This window comes from Cheilinus undulatus, linkage group 9 (assembly GCF_018320785.1).
Source record: "Cheilinus undulatus linkage group 9, ASM1832078v1, whole genome shotgun sequence".
Taxonomy (NCBI): Eukaryota; Metazoa; Chordata; class Actinopteri; order Labriformes; family Labridae; genus Cheilinus; species Cheilinus undulatus.
The window spans coordinates 51,572,170-51,591,038 of record NC_054873.1 but is presented as its reverse complement, the minus strand read 5'-3'; the positions used below and the strand labels follow the sequence as shown (position 1 = coordinate 51,591,038).

The following is an 18,869-nucleotide window of genomic DNA, read 5'->3' as shown; positions in this document are numbered from 1 at the left end:
CTTTATTTCAGAATCGTAACTGTAATCTCAGAATCCAGATGTTTTCTCCAGAGTAGGATGTTATGTTTGTATTTTCTAACTCTAACTCTAACACTACTGCTCTTCTGTGCTGCACTCTCATGGTTCCTGACTTTAATGTTAAATAAAAACTCACTATAGGTGTCACCACAGAGCAGAACTCCAGAGGGCGCCAGAGTCCACCAGGTCAGGTTCTTAGTTCCTGTCGCTTTAAGAAGAGAGATCATCAAACCTTCAGACAGAGCTGTGTGGGAATTTTTATCTCATTTATATTTTTAGTTTTAAATATTTTCCCTTCAGCACTTCGTCTGTGTCCTGCTCCACAGTAAAACAGCCTCATCCATTTTATATCAACACTTACCCTGACGCATTAGAACCACTCTAAAATAAAATAGAATATAATAAAATTAAACAAAATAAAATGAAATCAAATAAAAATCAAATATAATAAATAATAAGAAATAAAATAAAAAAATAAGATTAGATTAAATTACATTAAACAAAATAAATTAAATGAAATACAACAAAATGAAATTAAAATTAAATGAAACATATAATAGCTATTTGAGTCAGATTAAATCATATTAAGTTTAATTAAATAAAACAGGTTAAATGAAATCAAATAAAACTAAACTAAATCAGACTAAAATGACAAAATTCAAAGTAGAATGAGTAGACCGGTGTCTCTAATGATGCCTTCAGGCCTCGGTTCCACAGCAGCTACAAAGACTCACCTTTGTTTTCTTCTTCTGTGCTGACAGAGCTGGAGCTACAGGTCATTTCCTGTTTCTACTGAAAGAACCAAAAACTGTCAGAGCTGGAACATGACCCACAAACGTCCTCCATGAGGAGGAGAACTTTCTGGATGTAGTTCTCTGCTGGAGAATGGGTGGTATTCTGTTAAATCAAGACTGCACTCTGCTGCACCCCTGTCTGATCCATCCCTGGGGTTAAAGGTCATATAAAGGTACGTAAATAAGAGGACAGTCACTGGTAACCAGGAAGTACCGGTAGGATTCCACCAAGCAGCCCAGTTTGGTTCAGTTTAGAACAGGAAACCCAGAAACTACTGGCATCTTCTTTTCGAGGTCCATCATCAGCAGGTCCCAACAACCCCCCTAAGATCTCTGGATCCCTTCCAGGGGGTCCTGGACCCCAGGTTGGAAACCACTGCTCTACATGAGCATATCTTACCCCCAGTTATCAGGCTAATGTGATCATGAACACATTCCAGTTTAACTCTTTCAAAGCCAGCAGCTCTAAACGGGTCTGTCTGACCTGTGGGGGATCAGGTTCCCTCTCAGGTGGAGCTGATGGGAGTAAACTGGCCGTTCAGGTGAGGAGGGGAACCTTTCTGTGGTCCAGCTGGCAGACAGCTGCTGAAGGCAGAACAGAGAGGAGGAGACCAGATCCAGGACTTCTACAACTTTTTGTTTCTTGGCTCCCTTTCTTCTCTCTGTGTGCTCGCCGCTCTGTAATTACACCAGCTGCCTGAACCCGCCGCTCGCCCCCTCTCAGCCTCCCCCGTCTCACCCACCCTGGGTTTATCTCCCTCTGAAATTCTTTAATGTTCGCTCTCCTCCCTCACCGCTGTTCCCTTCCACTGAACAAGATCAGCACCTGCCCACTGACCACACCTGTGGCCCTCAGCGTCTGATTTAGACATTATCACTGATTTACAGTCTGATTTAGAGGGTTCAGCTGTGACATTATAACTGATTTACAGTCTGATTTAGAGGAGTTCAGCTGTGACATTATCACTGATTTACATTCTGATTTAGAGGGTTCAGCTGTGACATTATAACTGATTTACAGTCTGATTTAGAGGAGTTCAGCTGTGACATTATCACTGATTTACATTCTGATTTAGAGGACTTCAGCCATGACATTATCACTGACTTACAGTCTGATTTAGAGGGGTTCAGCCATGACATTATCACTGATTTACAGTCTGATTTAGAGGGTTCAGCTGTGACATTATCACTGATTTACAGTCTGATTTAGAGGGGTTCAGCCATGACATTATCATTGATTTACAGTCTGATTTAGAGGAGTTCAGCCATGACATTATCACTGATTTACAGCCTGATGTAGAGGAGTTCAGCCGTGACATTATCACTGATTTACAGTCTGATTTAGAGGGGTTCAGCCGTGACATTATCACTGATTTACATTTTGATTTAGAGGGGTTCAGCTGTGACATAATCACTGATTTACAGTCTGATTTAGAGGGGTTCAGCCATGATATTATCACTGATTTACAGTCTGATTTAGAGGGGTTCAGCCATGACATTATCACTGATTTACAGTCTGATTTAGAGGGGTTCAGCTGTGACGTTATCACTGATTTCCAGTCTGATTTAGAGGAGTTCAGCCGTGACATTATCACTGATTTACAGTCTGATTTAGAGGGGTTCAGCCATGACATTATCACTGACTTACAGTCTGATTTAGAGGAGTTCAGCCATGACATTATCACTGATTATATTTTGATTTAGAGGGGTTCAACCATGACATGATCACTGATTTACAGTCTGATTTAGAGGGGTTCAGCCGTGACATTATCACTGATTTACAGTCTGATTTAGAGGGGTTGAGCCATGACATTATTACTGATTTACAGTCTGATTTAGAGGAGTTCAGCCGTGACATTATTACTGATTTACAGTCTGATTTAGAGGAGTTCAGCCGTGACATTATCACTGATTTACAGTCTGATTTAGAGGGGTTCAGCCATGACAATATCACTCATTTACAGTCTGATTTAGAGGACTTCAGCCATGACATTATCATTGATTTACAGTCTGATTTAGAGGGGTTCAGCTGTGACTTTTTTACTGATTTACAGTCTGATTTAGAGGACTTCAGCTGTGACATTATCACTGATTTACAGTCTGATTTAGAGTGGTTCAGCCATGATATTATCACTGATTTACAGTCTGATTTAGAGGACTTCAGCCGTGACATTATCACTGACTTACAGTCTGATTTAGAGGGGTTCAGCCATGACATTATCACTGATTTACATTCTGATTTAGAGGACTTCAGCCATGACATTATCACTGACTTACAGTCTGATTTAGAGGGGTTCAGCCGTGACATTATCACTGATTTACAGTCTGATTTAGAGGGTTCAGCCATGACATTATCACTGACTTACAGTCTGATTTAGAGGGGTTCAGCCATGACATTTTCACTGATTTACAGTCTGATTAAGAGGGTTCAGCTGTGACATTATCACTGATTTACAGTCTAATTTAGAGGGGTTCAGCCGTGACATTATCACTGATTTACAGTCTAATTTAGAGGGGTTCAGCCATGACATTATCACTGATTTACAGTCCGGTTTAGAGGAGTTCAGCCATGACATTATCACTGACTTACAGTCTGATTTAGAGGGGTTCAGCCATGATATTATCACTGATTTACATTCTGATTTAGAGGACTTCAGCCATGACATTATCACTGATTTACAGTCTGATTTAGAGGGGTTCAGCCATGACATTATCTATGATTTATATTCTGATTTAGAGGAGTTCAGCTGTGACATTATCACTGATTTACATTCTGATTTAGAGGACTTCAGCCATGACATTATCACTGATTTACAGTCTGATTTAGAGGGGTTCAGCCATGATATTATCACTGATTTACATTCTGATTTAGAGGGGTTCAGCCATGACATTATCACTGATTTACTATCTGATTTAGAGGACTTCAGCCATGACATTATCACTGATTTACAGTCTGATTTAGAGGGGTTCAGCCGTGACATTATCTATGATTTATAGTCTGATTTAGAGGAGTTCAGCTGTGACATTATCACTGATTTACATTCTGATTAAGAGGACTTCAGCCATGACATTATCACTAATTTACAGTCTGATTTAGAGGGGTTCAGCCATGATATTATCACTGATTTACATTCTGATTTAGAGGGGTTCAGCCATGATATTATCACTGATTTACATTCTGATTTAGAGGGGTTCAGCCATGATATTATCTATGATTTACTGTCTGATTTAGAGGACTTCAGCCATGACATTATCACTGAATTACATTCTGATTTAGAGGACTTCAGCCATGACATTATCACTGATTTACAGTCTGATTTAGAGGAGTTCAGCTGTGACATTATCACTGATTTACATTCTGATTTAGAGGGGTTCAGCCATGACATTATCACTGATTTACATTCTTTTTTAGAGGAGTTCAGCCGTGACATTATCACTGATTTACATTCTGATTTAGAGGACTTCAGCCGTGACATTATTACTGATTTACAGTCTGATTTAGAGGAGTTCAGCCGTGACATTATCACTGATTTACAGTCTGATTTAGAGGGGTTCAGCCATGAAAATATCACTCATTTACAGTCTGATTTAGAGGACTTCAGCCATGACATTATCATTGATTTACAGTCTGATTTAGAGGGGTTCAGCTGTGACGTTTTTACTGATTTACAGTCTGATTTAGAGGACTTCAGCCGTGACATTATCACTGATTTACTGTCTGATTTAGAGGGGTTCAGCCATGATATTATCACTGATTTACAGTCTGATTTAGAGGGGTTCAGCCATGACATTATCACCGATTTACAGTCTGATTTAGAGGGGTTCAGCAATGACATTATCACTGATTTACATTTTGATTTAGAGGAGTTCAGCCGTGACATTATCACTGATTTACAGTCTGATTTAGAGGAGTTCAGCCATGACATTATCACTGATTCACATTCTGATTTAGAGGGGTTCAGCCATGACATTATCACTGATTTACAGTCTGATTTAGAGGAGTTCAGCCGTGACATTATCACTGATTTACAGTCTGATGTAGAGGAAGTCAGCCGTGACATTATCACTGATTTACAGTCTGATTTAGAGGGTTCAGCCGTGACATTATCACTGATTTACAGTCTGATTTAGAGGGGTTCAGCCATGATATTATCACTGATTTACATTCTGATTTAGAGGGGTTCAGCCATGACATTATCACTGATTTACATTCTGATTTAGAGGGGTTCAGCCGTGACATTATCACTGATTTACAGTCTGATTTAGAGGGTTAAGCTGTGACATTATCACTGATTTACATTCTGATTTAGAGGGGTTCAGCCATGACATTATCACTGATTTACAGTCTGATTAAGAGGGTTCAGCTGTGACATTATCACTGATTTACAGTCTGATTTAGAGGGGTTCAGCCATGACATTATCACTGATTTACAGTCCGGTTTAGAGGAGTTCAGCCATGACATTATCACTGACTTACAGTCTGATTTAGAGGGGTTCAGCCATGATATTATCACTGATTTACATTCTGATTTAGAGGACTTCAGCCATGACATTATCGCTGAGTTACAGTCTGATTTAGAGGGGTTCAGCCATGACATTATCTATGATTTATATTCTGATTTAGAGGAGTTCAGCTGTGACATTATCACTGATTTACATTCTGATTTAGAGGACTTCAGCCATGACATTATCACTGATTTACAGTCTGATTTAGAGGCTTTCAGCCATGATATTATCACTGATTTACTATCTGATTTAGAGGACTTCAGCCATGACATTATCACTGATTTACAGTCTGATTTAGAGGGGTTCAGCCATGACATTATCTATGATTTATATTCTGATTTAGAGGAGTTCAGCTGTGACATTATCACTGATTTACATTCTGATTAAGAGGACTTCAGCCATGACATTATCACTGATTTACAGTCTGATTTAGAGGGGTTCAGCCATGACATTATCTATGATTTATATTCTGATTTATAGGGGTTCAGCCGTGACATTATCACTGATTTACAGTCTGATTTAGAGGGGTTCAGCCGTGACATTATCACTGATTTACAGTCTGATTTAGAGGGGTTCAGCCGTGACATTATCACTGATTTACAGTCTGATTTAGAGGGGTTCAGCCATGACATGATCACTTATTTACAGTCTGATTTATAGGGGTTCAGCCGTGACATTATCACTGATTTACAGTCTGATTTAGAGGGGTTCAGCCGTGACATTATCACTGATTTACAGTCTGATTTAGAGGGGTTCAGCCATGACATTATCACTGATTTACAGTCTGATTTAGAGGGGTTCAGCCGTGACATTATCACTGATTTACAGTCTGATTTAGAGGGGTTCAGCCGTGACATTATCACTGATTTACAGTCTGATTTAGAGGGGTTCAGCCGTGACATTATCACTGATTTACAGTCTGATTTAGAGGGGTTCAGCCGTGACATTATCACTGATTTACAGTCTGATTTAGAGGAGTTCAGCCATGACATTATCACTGACTTACAGTCTGATTTAGAGGGGTTCAGCCATGATATTATCACTGATTTACATTCTGATTTAGAGGACTTCAGCCATGACATTATCGCTGAGTTACAGTCTGATTTAGAGGGGTTCAGCCATGACATTATCTATGATTTATATTCTGATTTAGAGGAGTTCAGCTGTGACATTATCACTGATTTACATTCTGATTTAGAGGACTTCAGCCATGACATTATCACTGATTTACAGTCTGATTTAGAGGCTTTCAGCCATGATATTATCACTGATTTACTATCTGATTTAGAGGACTTCAGCCATGACATTATCACTGATTTACAGTCTGATTTAGAGGGGTTCAGCCGTGACATTATCTATGATTTATAGTCTGATTTAGAGGAGTTCAGCTGTGACATTATCACTGATTTACATTCTGATTTAGAGGACTTCAGCCATGACATTATCACTGATTTACAGTCTGATTTAGAGGGTTAAGCCAAGACATTATCACTTATTTAAAGTCTGATTTAGAGGGGTTCAGCCGTGACATTATCACTGATTTACAGTCTGATTTAGAGGGGTTCAGCCGTGACATTATCACTGATTTACAGTCTGATTTAGAGGGGTTCAGCCGTGACATTATCACTGATTTACAGTCTGATTTAGAGGGGTTCAGCCATGACATTATCACTGATTTACAGTCTGATTTAGAGGAGTTCAGCCGTGACATTATCACTGATTTACAGTCTGATTTATAGGGGTTCAGCCGTGACATTATCACTGATTTACAGTCTGATTTAGAGGGGTTCAGCCATGATATTATCACTGATTTACATTCTGATTTAGAGGGGTTCAGCCGTGACATTATCACTGATTTACAGTCTGATTTAGAGGGGTTCAGCCGTGACATTATCACTGATTTACAGTCTGATGTAGAGGGGTTCAGCCGTGACATTATCAGTGATTTACAGTCTGATTTAGAGGGGTTCAGCCGTGACATTATCACTGATTTACAGTCTGATTTAGAGGAGTTCAGCCATGACATTATCACTGACTTACAGTCTGATTTAGAGGAGTTCAGCCGTGACATTGTCACTGATTTACAGTCTGATTTAGAGGAGTTCAGCCGTGACATTATCACTGATTTACAGTCTGATTTAGAGGGGTTCAGCCATGAAAATATCACTCATTTACAGTCTGATTTAGAGGACTTCAGCCATGACATTATCATTGATTTACAGTCTGATTTAGAGGGGTTCAGCTGTGACATTATCACTGATTTACATTCTGATTTAGAGGACTTCAGCCGTGACATTATCACTGATTTACTGTCTGATTTAGAGGGGTTCAGCCGTGACATTATCTATGATTTATAGTCTGATTTAGAGGAGTTCAGCTGTGACATTATCATTGATTTACAGTCTGATTTAGAGGAGTTCAGCCATGACATTATCACTGAATTACAGACTGATGTAGAGGAGTTCAGCCCTGAGATTTTCACTGATTTACAGTCTGATTTAGAGGAGTTCAGCCATGACATTATCACTGATTTACAGTCTGATTTAGAGGGGTTCAGCAATGACATTATCACTGATTTACAGTCTGATTTAGAGGAGTTCAGCCATGACATTATCACTGACTTACAGTCTGATTTAGAGGGGTTCAGCCATGACATTATCACTGATTTACAGTATGATGTAGAGGGTTCAGCCATGACATTATCACTGATTTACAGTCTGATTTAGAGGGTTCAGCCATGACATTATCACTGATTTACATTCTGATTTAGAGGGGTTCAGCCATGACATTATCACTGATTTACATTTTGATTTAGAGGGGTTCAGCCGTGACATTATCACTGATTTACAGTCTGATTTAGAGGGTTAAGCTGTGACATTATCACTGATTTACATTCTGATTTAGAGGGGTTCAGCCATGACATTATCACTGATTTACAGTCTGATTAAGAGGGTTCAGCTGTGACATTATCACTGATTTACAGTCTAATTTAGAGGGGTTCAGCCGTGACATTATCACTGATTTACAGTCTGATTTAGAGGGGTTCAGCCATGACATTATCACTGATTTACAGTCCGGTTTAGAGGAGTTCAGCCATGACATTATCACTGACTTACAGTCTGATTTAGAGGGGTTCAGCCATGATATTATCACTGATTTACATTCTGATTTAGAGGACTTCAGCCATGACATTATCACTGATTTACAGTCTGATTTAGAGGGGTTCAGCCATGACATTATCTATGATTTATAGTCTGATTTAGAGGAGTTCAGCTGTGACATTATCACTGATTTACATTCTGATTTAGAGGACTTCAGCCATGACATTATCACTGATTTACAGTCTGATTTAGAGGCTTTCAGCCATGATATTATCACTGATTTACTATCTGATTTAGAGGACTTCAGCCATGACATTATCACTGATTTACAGTCTGATTTAGAGGGGTTCAGCCGTGACATTATCTATGATTTATAGTCTGATTTAGAGGAGTTCAGCTGTGACATTATCACTGATTTACATTCTGATTAAGAGGACTTCAGCCATGACATTATCACTGATTTACAGTCTGATTTAGAGGGGTTCAGCCATGATATTATCACTGATTTACATTCTGATTTAGAGGGGTTCAGCCATGATATTATCACTGATTTACAGTCTGATTTAGAGGGGTTCAGCCATGACATGATCACTTATTTACAGTCTGATTTATAGGGGTTCAGCCGTGACATTATCACTGATTTACAGTCTGATTTAGAGGGGTTCAGCCGTGACATTATCACTGATTTACAGTCTGATTTAGAGGGGTTCAGCCGTGACATTATCACTGATTTACAGTCTGATTTAGAGGGGTTCAGCCATGACATGATCACTTATTTACAGTCTGATTTATAGGGGTTCAGCCGTGACATTATCACTGATTTACAGTCTGATTTAGAGGGGTTCAGCCGTGACATTATCACTGATTTACAGTCTGATTTAGAGGAGTTCAGCCATGACATTATCACTGATTTACAGTCTGATTTAGAGGGGTTCAGCCGTGACATTATCACTGATTTACAGTCTGATTTAGAGGGGTTCAGCCGTGACATTATCACTGATTTACAGTCTGATTTAGAGGGGTTCAGCCGTGACATTATCACTGATTTACAGTCTGATTTAGAGGGGTTCAGCCGTGACATTATCACTGATTTACAGTCTGATTTAGAGGGGTTCAGCCATGACATGATCACTTATTTACAGTCTGATTTAGAGGAAGTCAGCCGTGACATTATCACTGATTTACAGTCTGATTTAGAGGGTTCAGCCGTGACATTATCACTGATTTACAGTCTGAATTAGAGGCGTTCATACGTGACATTATCACTGATTTACAGTCTGATTTAGAGGGGTTCAGCCGTGACATTATCACTGATTTACAGTCTGATTTAGAGGAGTTCAGCCATGACATTATCACTGATTTACAGTCTGATTTAGAGGGGTTCAGCTGTGACATTATCACTGATTTACAGTCTGATTTAGAGGGGTTCAGCCATGACATTATCACTGATTTACAGTCTGATTTAGAGGGGTTCAGCAATGACATCATGACTGATTTACAGTCTGATTTAGAGGACTTCAGACATGATATTATCACTGATTTACAGTCTGATTTAGAGGGGTTCAGCCATGACATTATCACTGATTTACAGTCTGATTTAGAGGGGTTCAGCCGTGACATTATCACTGATTTACAGTCTGATTAAGAGGACTTCAGCCATGACATTATCACTGATTTACAGTCTGATTTAGAGGGGTTCAGCCATGACATTATCACTGATTTACAGTCTGATTTAGAGGAGTTCAGCCCTGACATTATCACTGATTTACAGTCTGATTTAGAGGCCTTCAGCCATGACATTATCACTGATTTACAGTCTGATTTAGAGGGGTTCAGCCGTGACATTATCACTGATTTACATTCTGATTAAGAGGACTTCAGCCATGACATTATCACTGATTTACAGTCTGATTTAGAGGGTTCAGCCAAGACATTATCACTTATTTACAGTCTGATTTAGAGGGGTTCAGCCATGACATTATCACTGATTTATATTCTGATTTAGAGGGGTTCAGCAATGACATTATCACTGATTTACAGTCTGATTTAGAGGAGTTCAGCCGTGACATTATCACTGATTTACAGTCTGATTTAGAGGGGTTCAGCCGTGACATTATCACTGATTTACAGTCTGATTTAGAGGAGTTCAGCCATGACATTATCACTGATTTACAGTCTGATTTAGAGGGGTTCAGCCATGACATTATCACTGATTTATAGTCTGATTTAGAGGACTTCAGCCATGACATTATCACTGAATTACATTCTGATTTAGAGGACTTCAGCCATGACATTATCACTGATTTACAGTCTGATTTAGAGGGGTTCAGCCGTGACATTATCACTGATTTAAAATCTGATTTAGAGGGTTCAGTCGTGACATTATCACTGATTTACAGTCTGATTTAGAGGAGTTCAGCTGTGACATTATCACTGATTTACATTCTGATTTAGAGGGGTTCAGCCGTGACATTATCACTGATTTACAGTCTGATGTAGAGGAAGTCAGCCATGACATTATCACTGATTTACATTCTGATTTAGAGGACTTCAGCCGTGACATTATTACTGATTTACAGTCTGATTTAGAGGAGTTCAGCCGTGACATTATCACTGATTTACAGTCTGATTTAGAGGGGTTCAGCCATGAAAATATCACTCATTTACAGTCTGATTTAGAGGACTTCAGCCATGACATTATCATTGATTTACAGTCTGATTTAGAGGGGTTCAGCTGTGACGTTTTTACTGATTTACAGTCTGATTTAGAGGACTTCAGCCGTGACATTATCACTGATTTACAGTCTGATTTAGAGGGGTTCAGCCATGATATTATCACTGATTTACAGTCTGATTTAGAGGGGTTCAGCCATGACATTATCACCGATTTACAGTCTGATTTAGAGGGGTTCAGCAATGACATTATCACTGATTTACATTTTGATTTAGAGGAGTTCAGCCGTGACATTATCACTGATTTACAGTCTGATTTAGAGGAGTTCAGCCATGACATTATCACTGATTCACATTCTGATTTAGAGGGGTTCAGCCATGACATTATCACTGATTTACAGTCTGATTTAGAGGAGTTCAGCCGTGACATTATCACTGATTTACAGTCTGATGTAGAGGAAGTCAGCCGTGACATTATCACTGATTTACAGTCTGATTTAGAGGGTTCAGCCGTGACATTATCACTGATTTACAGTCTGATTTAGAGGGGTTCAGCCATGACATTATCACTGATTTACATTCTGATTTAGAGGACTTCAGCCATGACATTATCACTGACTTACAGTCTGATTTAGAGGGGTTCAGCCGTGACATTATCACTGATTTACAGTCTGATTTAGAGGGTTCAGCTGTGACATTATCACTGATTTACATTCTGATTTAGAGGGGTTCAGCCATGACATTATCACTGATTTACAGTCTGATTAAGAGGGTTCAGCTGTGACATTATCACTGATTTACAGTCTGATGTAGAGGAAGTCAGCCATGACATTATCACTGATTTACAGTCTGATTTAGAGGGGTTCAGCCATGACATTATCACTGATTTACAGTCCGGTTTAGAGGAGTTCAGCCATGACATTATCACTGACTTACAGTCTGATTTAGAGGGGTTCAGCCATGATATTATCACTGATTTACATTCTGATTTAGAGGACTTCAGCCATGACATTATCACTGATTTACAGTCTGATTTAGAGGGGTTCAGCCATGACATTATCTATGATTTATATTCTGATTTAGAGGAGTTCAGCTGTGACATTATCACTGATTTACATTCTGATTTAGAGGACTTCAGCCATGACATTATCACTGATTTACAGTCTGATTTAGAGGCTTTCAGCCATGATATTATCACTGATTTACTATCTGATTTAGAGGACTTCAGCCATGACATTATCACTGATTTACAGTCTGATTTAGAGGGGTTCAGCCGTGACATTATCTATGATTTATAGTCTGATTTAGAGGAGTTCAGCTGTGACATTATCACTGATTTACATTCTGATTTAGAGGACTTCAGCCATGACATTATCACTGATTTACAGTCTGATTTAGAGGCTTTCAGCCATGATATTATCACTGATTTACTATCTGATTTAGAGGACTTCAGCCATGACATTATCACTGATTTACAGTCTGATTTAGAGGGGTTCAGCCGTGACATTATCTATGATTTATAGTCTGATTTAGAGGAGTTCAGCTGTGACATTATCACTGATTTACATTCTGATTAAGAGGACTTCAGCCATGACATTATCACTGATTTACAGTCTGATTTAGAGGGGTTCAGCCATGATATTATCACTGATTTACATTCTGATTTAGAGGGGTTCAGCCATGATATTATCTATGATTTACTGTCTGATTTAGAGGACTTCAGCCATGACATTATCACTGAATTACATTCTGATTTAGAGGACTTCAGCCATGACATTATCACTGATTTACAGTCTGATTTAGAGGGGTTCAGCCGTGACATTATCACTGATTTAAAATCTGATTTAGAGGGTTCAGTTGTGACATTTTCACTGATTTACAGTCTGATTTTGAGGAGTTCAGCTGTGACATTATCACTGATTTACATTCTGATTTAGAGGGGTTCAGCCATGACATTATCACTGATTTACATTCTTTTTTAGAGGAGTTCAGCCGTGACATTATCACTGATTTACAGCCTGATGTAGAGGAGTTCAGCCGTGACATTATCACTGATTTACTGTCTGATTTAGAGGGGTTCAGCCATGACATTATCACTGATTTACATTTTGATTTAGAGGGTTCAGCCGTGACATAATCACTGATTTACAGTCTGATTTAGAGGGGTTCAGCCATGAGATTATCACTGATTCACAGTCTGATTTAGAGGGGTTCAGCCATGACATGATCACTTATTTACAGTCTGATTTATAGGGGTTCAGCCGTGACATTATCACTGATTTACAGTCTGATTTAGAGGGGTTCAGCCGTGACATTATCACTGATTTACAGTCTGATTTAGAGGGGTTCAGCCATGACATTATCACTTATTTACAGTCTGATTTATAGGGGTTCAGCCGTGACATTATCACTGATTTACAGTCTGATTTAGAGGGGTTCAGCCGTGACATTATCACTGATTTACAGTCTGATTTAGAGGGGTTCAGCCGTGACATTATCAGTGATTTACAGTCTGATTTAGAGGAGTTCAGCCGTGACATTATCACTGATTTACAGTCTGATTTAGAGGAGTTCAGCCATGACATTATCACTGACTTACAGTCTGATTTAGAGGAGTTCAGCCGTGACATTGTCACTGATTTACAGTCTGATTTAGAGGGGTTCAGCCGTGACATTATCACTGATTTACAGTCTGATTTAGAGGGGTTCAGCCATGACATGATCACTTATTTACAGTCTGATTTATAGGGGTTCAGCCGTGACATTATCACTGATTTACAGTCTGATTTAGAGGGGTTCAGCCGTGACATTATCACTGATTTACAGTCTGATTTAGAGGGGTTCAGCCATGACATGATCACTTATTTACAGTCTGATTTATAGGGGTTCAGCCGTGACATTATCACTGATTTACAGTCTGATTTAGAGGGGTTCAGCCGTGACATTATCACTGATTTACAGTCTGATTTAGAGGGGTTCAGCCGTGACATTATCAGTGATTTACAGTCTGATTTAGAGGGGTTCAGCCATGACATTATCACTGATTTACAGTCTGATTTAGAGGGTTCAGCTTTGACATTATCACTGTTTTACAGTCTTATTTAGAGGGGTTCAGCCGTGACATTATCACTGATTTACAGTCTGATTTAGAGGGGTTCAGCCATGACATTATCACTGATTTACAGTCTGATTTAGAGGGGTTCAGCCATGACATTATCACTGATTTACAGTCTGATTTAGAGGGGTTCAGCCGTGACATTATCACTGATTTACAGTCTGATTTAGAGGGGTTCAGCCGTGACATTATCAGTGATTTACAGTCTGATTTAGAGGGGTTCAGCCGTGACATTATCACTGATTTACAGTCTGATTTAGAGGAGTTCAGCCATGACATTATCACTGACTTACAGTCTGATTTAGAGGAGTTCAGCCGTGACATTGTCACTGATTTACAGTCTGATTTAGAGGGGTTCAGCCGTGACATTATCACTGATTTACATTCTGATTTAGAGGAGTTCAGCCGTGACATTATCACTGATTTACAGTCTGATTTAGAGGGGTTCAGCCGTGACATTATCACTGATTTACAGTCTGATTTAGAGGAGTTCAGCCATGACATTATCACTGATTTACAGTCTGATTTAGAGGGGTTCAGCTGTGACATTATCACTGATTTACAGTCTGATTTAGAGGGGTTCAGCCATGACATTATCACTGATTTACAGTCTGATTTAGAGGGGTTCAGCAATGACATCATGACTGATTTACAGTCTGATTTAGAGGACTTCAGACATGATATTATCACTGATTTACAGTCTGATTTAGAGGGGTTCAGCCATGACATTATCACTGATTTACAGTCTGATTTAGAGGGGTTCAGCAATGACATTATCACTGATTTATAGTCTGATTTAGAGGAGTTCAGCCATGACATTATCACTGATTCACATTCTGATTTAGAGGGGTTCAGCCATGACATTATCACTGATTTACAGTCTGATTTAGAGGGGTTCAGCCGTGACATTATCACTGATTTACAGTCTGATTTAGAGGGGTTCAGCCGTGACATTATCACTGATTTACAGTCTGGTTTAGAGGAGTTCAGCCATGACATTATCACTGACCTACAGTCTGATTTAGAGGGGTTCAGCCGTGACATTATCACTGATTTACAGTCTGATTTAGAGGGGTTCAGCCATGACATTATCACTGATTTACAGTCTGATTTAGAGGGGTTCAGCAATGACATCATTACTGATTTACAGTCTGATTTAGAGGAGTTCAGCCATGACATTATCACTGATTCACATTCTGATTTAGAGGGGTTCAGCCATGACATTATCACTGATTTACAGTCTGATTTAGAGGGGTTCAGCCGTGACATTATCACTGATTTACAGTCTGATTTAGAGGGGTTCAGCCGTGACATTATCACTGATTTACAGTCTGGTTTAGAGGAGTTCAGCCATGACATTATCACTGACCTACAGTCTGATTTAGAGGGGTTCAGCCGTGACATTATCACTGATTTACAGTCTGATTTAGAGGGGTTCAGCCATGACATTATCACTGATTTACAGTCTGATTTAGAGGGGTTCAGCAATGACATCATTACTGATTTACAGTCTGATTTAGAGGAGTTCAGCCATGACATTATCACTGATTCACATTCTGATTTAGAGGGGTTCAGCCATGACATTATCACTGATTTACAGTCTGATTTAGAGGGGTTCAGCCGTGACATTATCACTGATTTACAGTCTGATGTAGAGGAAGTCAGCCATGACATTATCACTGATTTACAGTCTGATTTAGAGGGTTCAGCCATGACATTATCACTGATTTATATTCTGATTTAGAGGGGTTCAGCAATGACATTATCACTTATTTACAGTCTGATTTAGAGGGGTTCAGCCATGACATTATCACTGATTTATATTCTGATTTAGAGGGGTTCAGCAATGACATTATCACTGATTTACAGTCTGATTTAGAGGAGTTCAGCCGTGACATTATCACTGATTTACAGTCTGATTTAGAGGACTTCAGCCATGACATTATCACTGATTTACAGTCTGATTTAGAGGGGTTCAGCCGTGACATTATCACTGATTTAAAATCTGATTTAGAGGGTTCAGTCGTGACATTATCACTGATTTACAGTCTGATTTAGAGGAGTTCAGCTGTGACATTATCACTGATTTACATTCTGATTTAGAGGGGTTCAGCCATGACGTTATCACTGATTTACATTCTTTTTTAGAGGAGTTCAGCCGTGACATTATCACTGATTTACAGCCTGATGTAGAGGAGTTCAGCCGTGACATTATCACTGATTTACAGTCTGATTTAGAGGGGTTCAGCCGTGACATTATCACTGATTTACATTTTGATTTAGAGGGGTTCAGCCGTGACATAATCACTGATTTACAGTCTGATTTAGAGGGGTTCAGCCATGAGATTATCACTGATTCACAGTCTGATTTAGAGGGGTTCAGCTGTGATATTATCACTGATTTACATTCTGATTTAGAGGGGTTCAGCCATGACATTATCACTGATTTACAGTCTGATTTAGAGGGGTTCAGCCATGACATGATCACTTATTTACAGTCTGATTTATAGGGGTTCAGCCGTGACATTATCACTGATTTACAGTCTGATTTAGAGGGGTTCAGCCGTGCCACTATCACTGATTTACAGTCTGATTTAGAGGAGTTCAGCCATGACATGATCACTTATTTACAGTCTGATTTATAGGGGTTCAGCCATGACATTATCACTGATTTACAGTCTGATTTAGAGGGGTTCAGCAATGACATGATCACTTATTTACAGTCTGATTTATAGGGGTTCAGCCGTGACATTATCACTGATTTACAGTCTGATTTAGAGGGGTTCAGCAATGACATTATCACTGATTTACAGTCTGATTTAGAGGAGTTCAGCCGTGACATTATCACTGATTTACAGTCTGGTTTAGAGGAGTTCAGCCATGACATTATTACTGATTTACAGTCTGATTTAGAGGGGTTCAGCCGTGACATTAACACTGATTTACAGTCTGATTTAGAGGGGTTCAGCCGTGACATTATCACTGATTTACATTCTGATTTAGAGGAGTTCAGCCGTGACATTATCACTGATTTACAGTCTGATTTAGAGGGGTTCAGCCGTGACATTATCACTGGTTTACATTTTGATTTAGAGGAGTTCAGCCGTGACATTATCACTGATTTACAGTCTGATTTAGAGGGGTTCAGCCGTGACATTATCACTGATTTACAGTCTGATTTAGACGGGTTCAGCCATGACATGATCACTTATTTACAGTCTGATTTAGAGGGGTTCAGCCGTGACATTATCACTGATTTACAGTCTGATTTAGAGGGGTTCAGCCGTGACATTATCACTGATTTACAGTCTGATTTAGAGGGGTTCAGCCATGACATTATCACTTATTTACAGTCTGATTTATAGGGTTACAGCCGTGACATTATCACTGATTTACAGTCTGATTTAGAGGGGTTCAGCCGTGACATTATCACTGATTTACAGTCTGATTTAGAGGAGTTCAGCCATGACATTATCACTGACTTACAGTCTGATTTAGAGGGGTTCAGCCGTGACATTATCACTGATTTACAGTCTGATTTAGAGGGGTTCAGCCGTGACATTATCACTGATTTACAGTCTGATTTAGAGGGGTTCAGCCGTGACATTATCACTGATTTGCAGTCTGATTTAGAGGAGTTCAGCCGTGACATTATCACTGATTCACAGTCTGATTCAGAGGGGTTCAGCTGTGACATTATCACTGATTTACAGTCTGATTTAGAGGGGTTCAGCCATGACATTATCACTGATTTACAGTCTGATGTAGAGGAAGTCAGCCATGACATTATCACTGATTTACAGTCTGATTTAGAGGGGTTCAGCCGTGACATTATCACTGATTTACAGTCTGATGTAGAGGAAGTCAGCCATGACATTATCACTGATTTACAGTCTGATGTAGAGGAAGTCAGCCATGACATTATCACTGATTTACTGTCTGATTTAGAGGGGTTCAGCCGTGACATTATCACTGATTTACAGTCTGATGTAGAGGAAGTCAGCCATGACATTATCACTGATTTACAGTCTGATTTAGAGGGTTCAGCAATGACATTATCAATGATTTACATTTTGATTTAGAGGAGTTCAGCCTGCTTTACTATTTAGATAATAAATGTAGAGGGGTACTGGTTGGACTGGAATGCAAACTGGGGGCGCAGACTCTCCTGCATGTAAGAGCATGGGATTGAATGTATTATGAACTAAAAAGGGGGGGACTTCATCAATGTCCGAGGATGGAATTTTTACTGACCTCTAAAAGATGACTTCATCAAAAACAGAGGATGGAATGTTTTATAAGGTTTGGAAGATAGTTTCATCAAAGACAGAGGATGGAATGTTTGCTGACCTTTAAAATATGATATCATCAAGGACAGAGATTGGAATGTTTTATTAGCATGAAAAGATGAAGTCATCGAAGGCAAGGATGGAATTTTTTTTTTCACTTGGAAGGATTACATCATCTTTCTGAAGCCTAATTAATGCCCTAAAGGACAACAACATCAAAGACAGAGGATGGAATGTCTGTGAAGCTGGGCATGTTGGGGGTCTTTTTAACTCAGTTTTTTGCCATAGGGTAGGCCACGGCTGGCAGCCTTCGAGCTGTGTCCCACTATTTGGCAAAAATGGAACCAACAAAGGTCAAAGGACAGTCAACACA

At 39.3% G+C, this 18,869-nt stretch overlaps 1 protein-coding gene across 1 annotated transcript in view; it reads right to left on the bottom strand.

The window, feature by feature from the left end:
- Nucleotides 1-18,869, bottom strand: part of LOC121514841 (NACHT, LRR and PYD domains-containing protein 12-like) — a 131,263-nt gene that overhangs the window by 95,136 nt on the left and 17,258 nt on the right. The window lies entirely within an intron of this gene.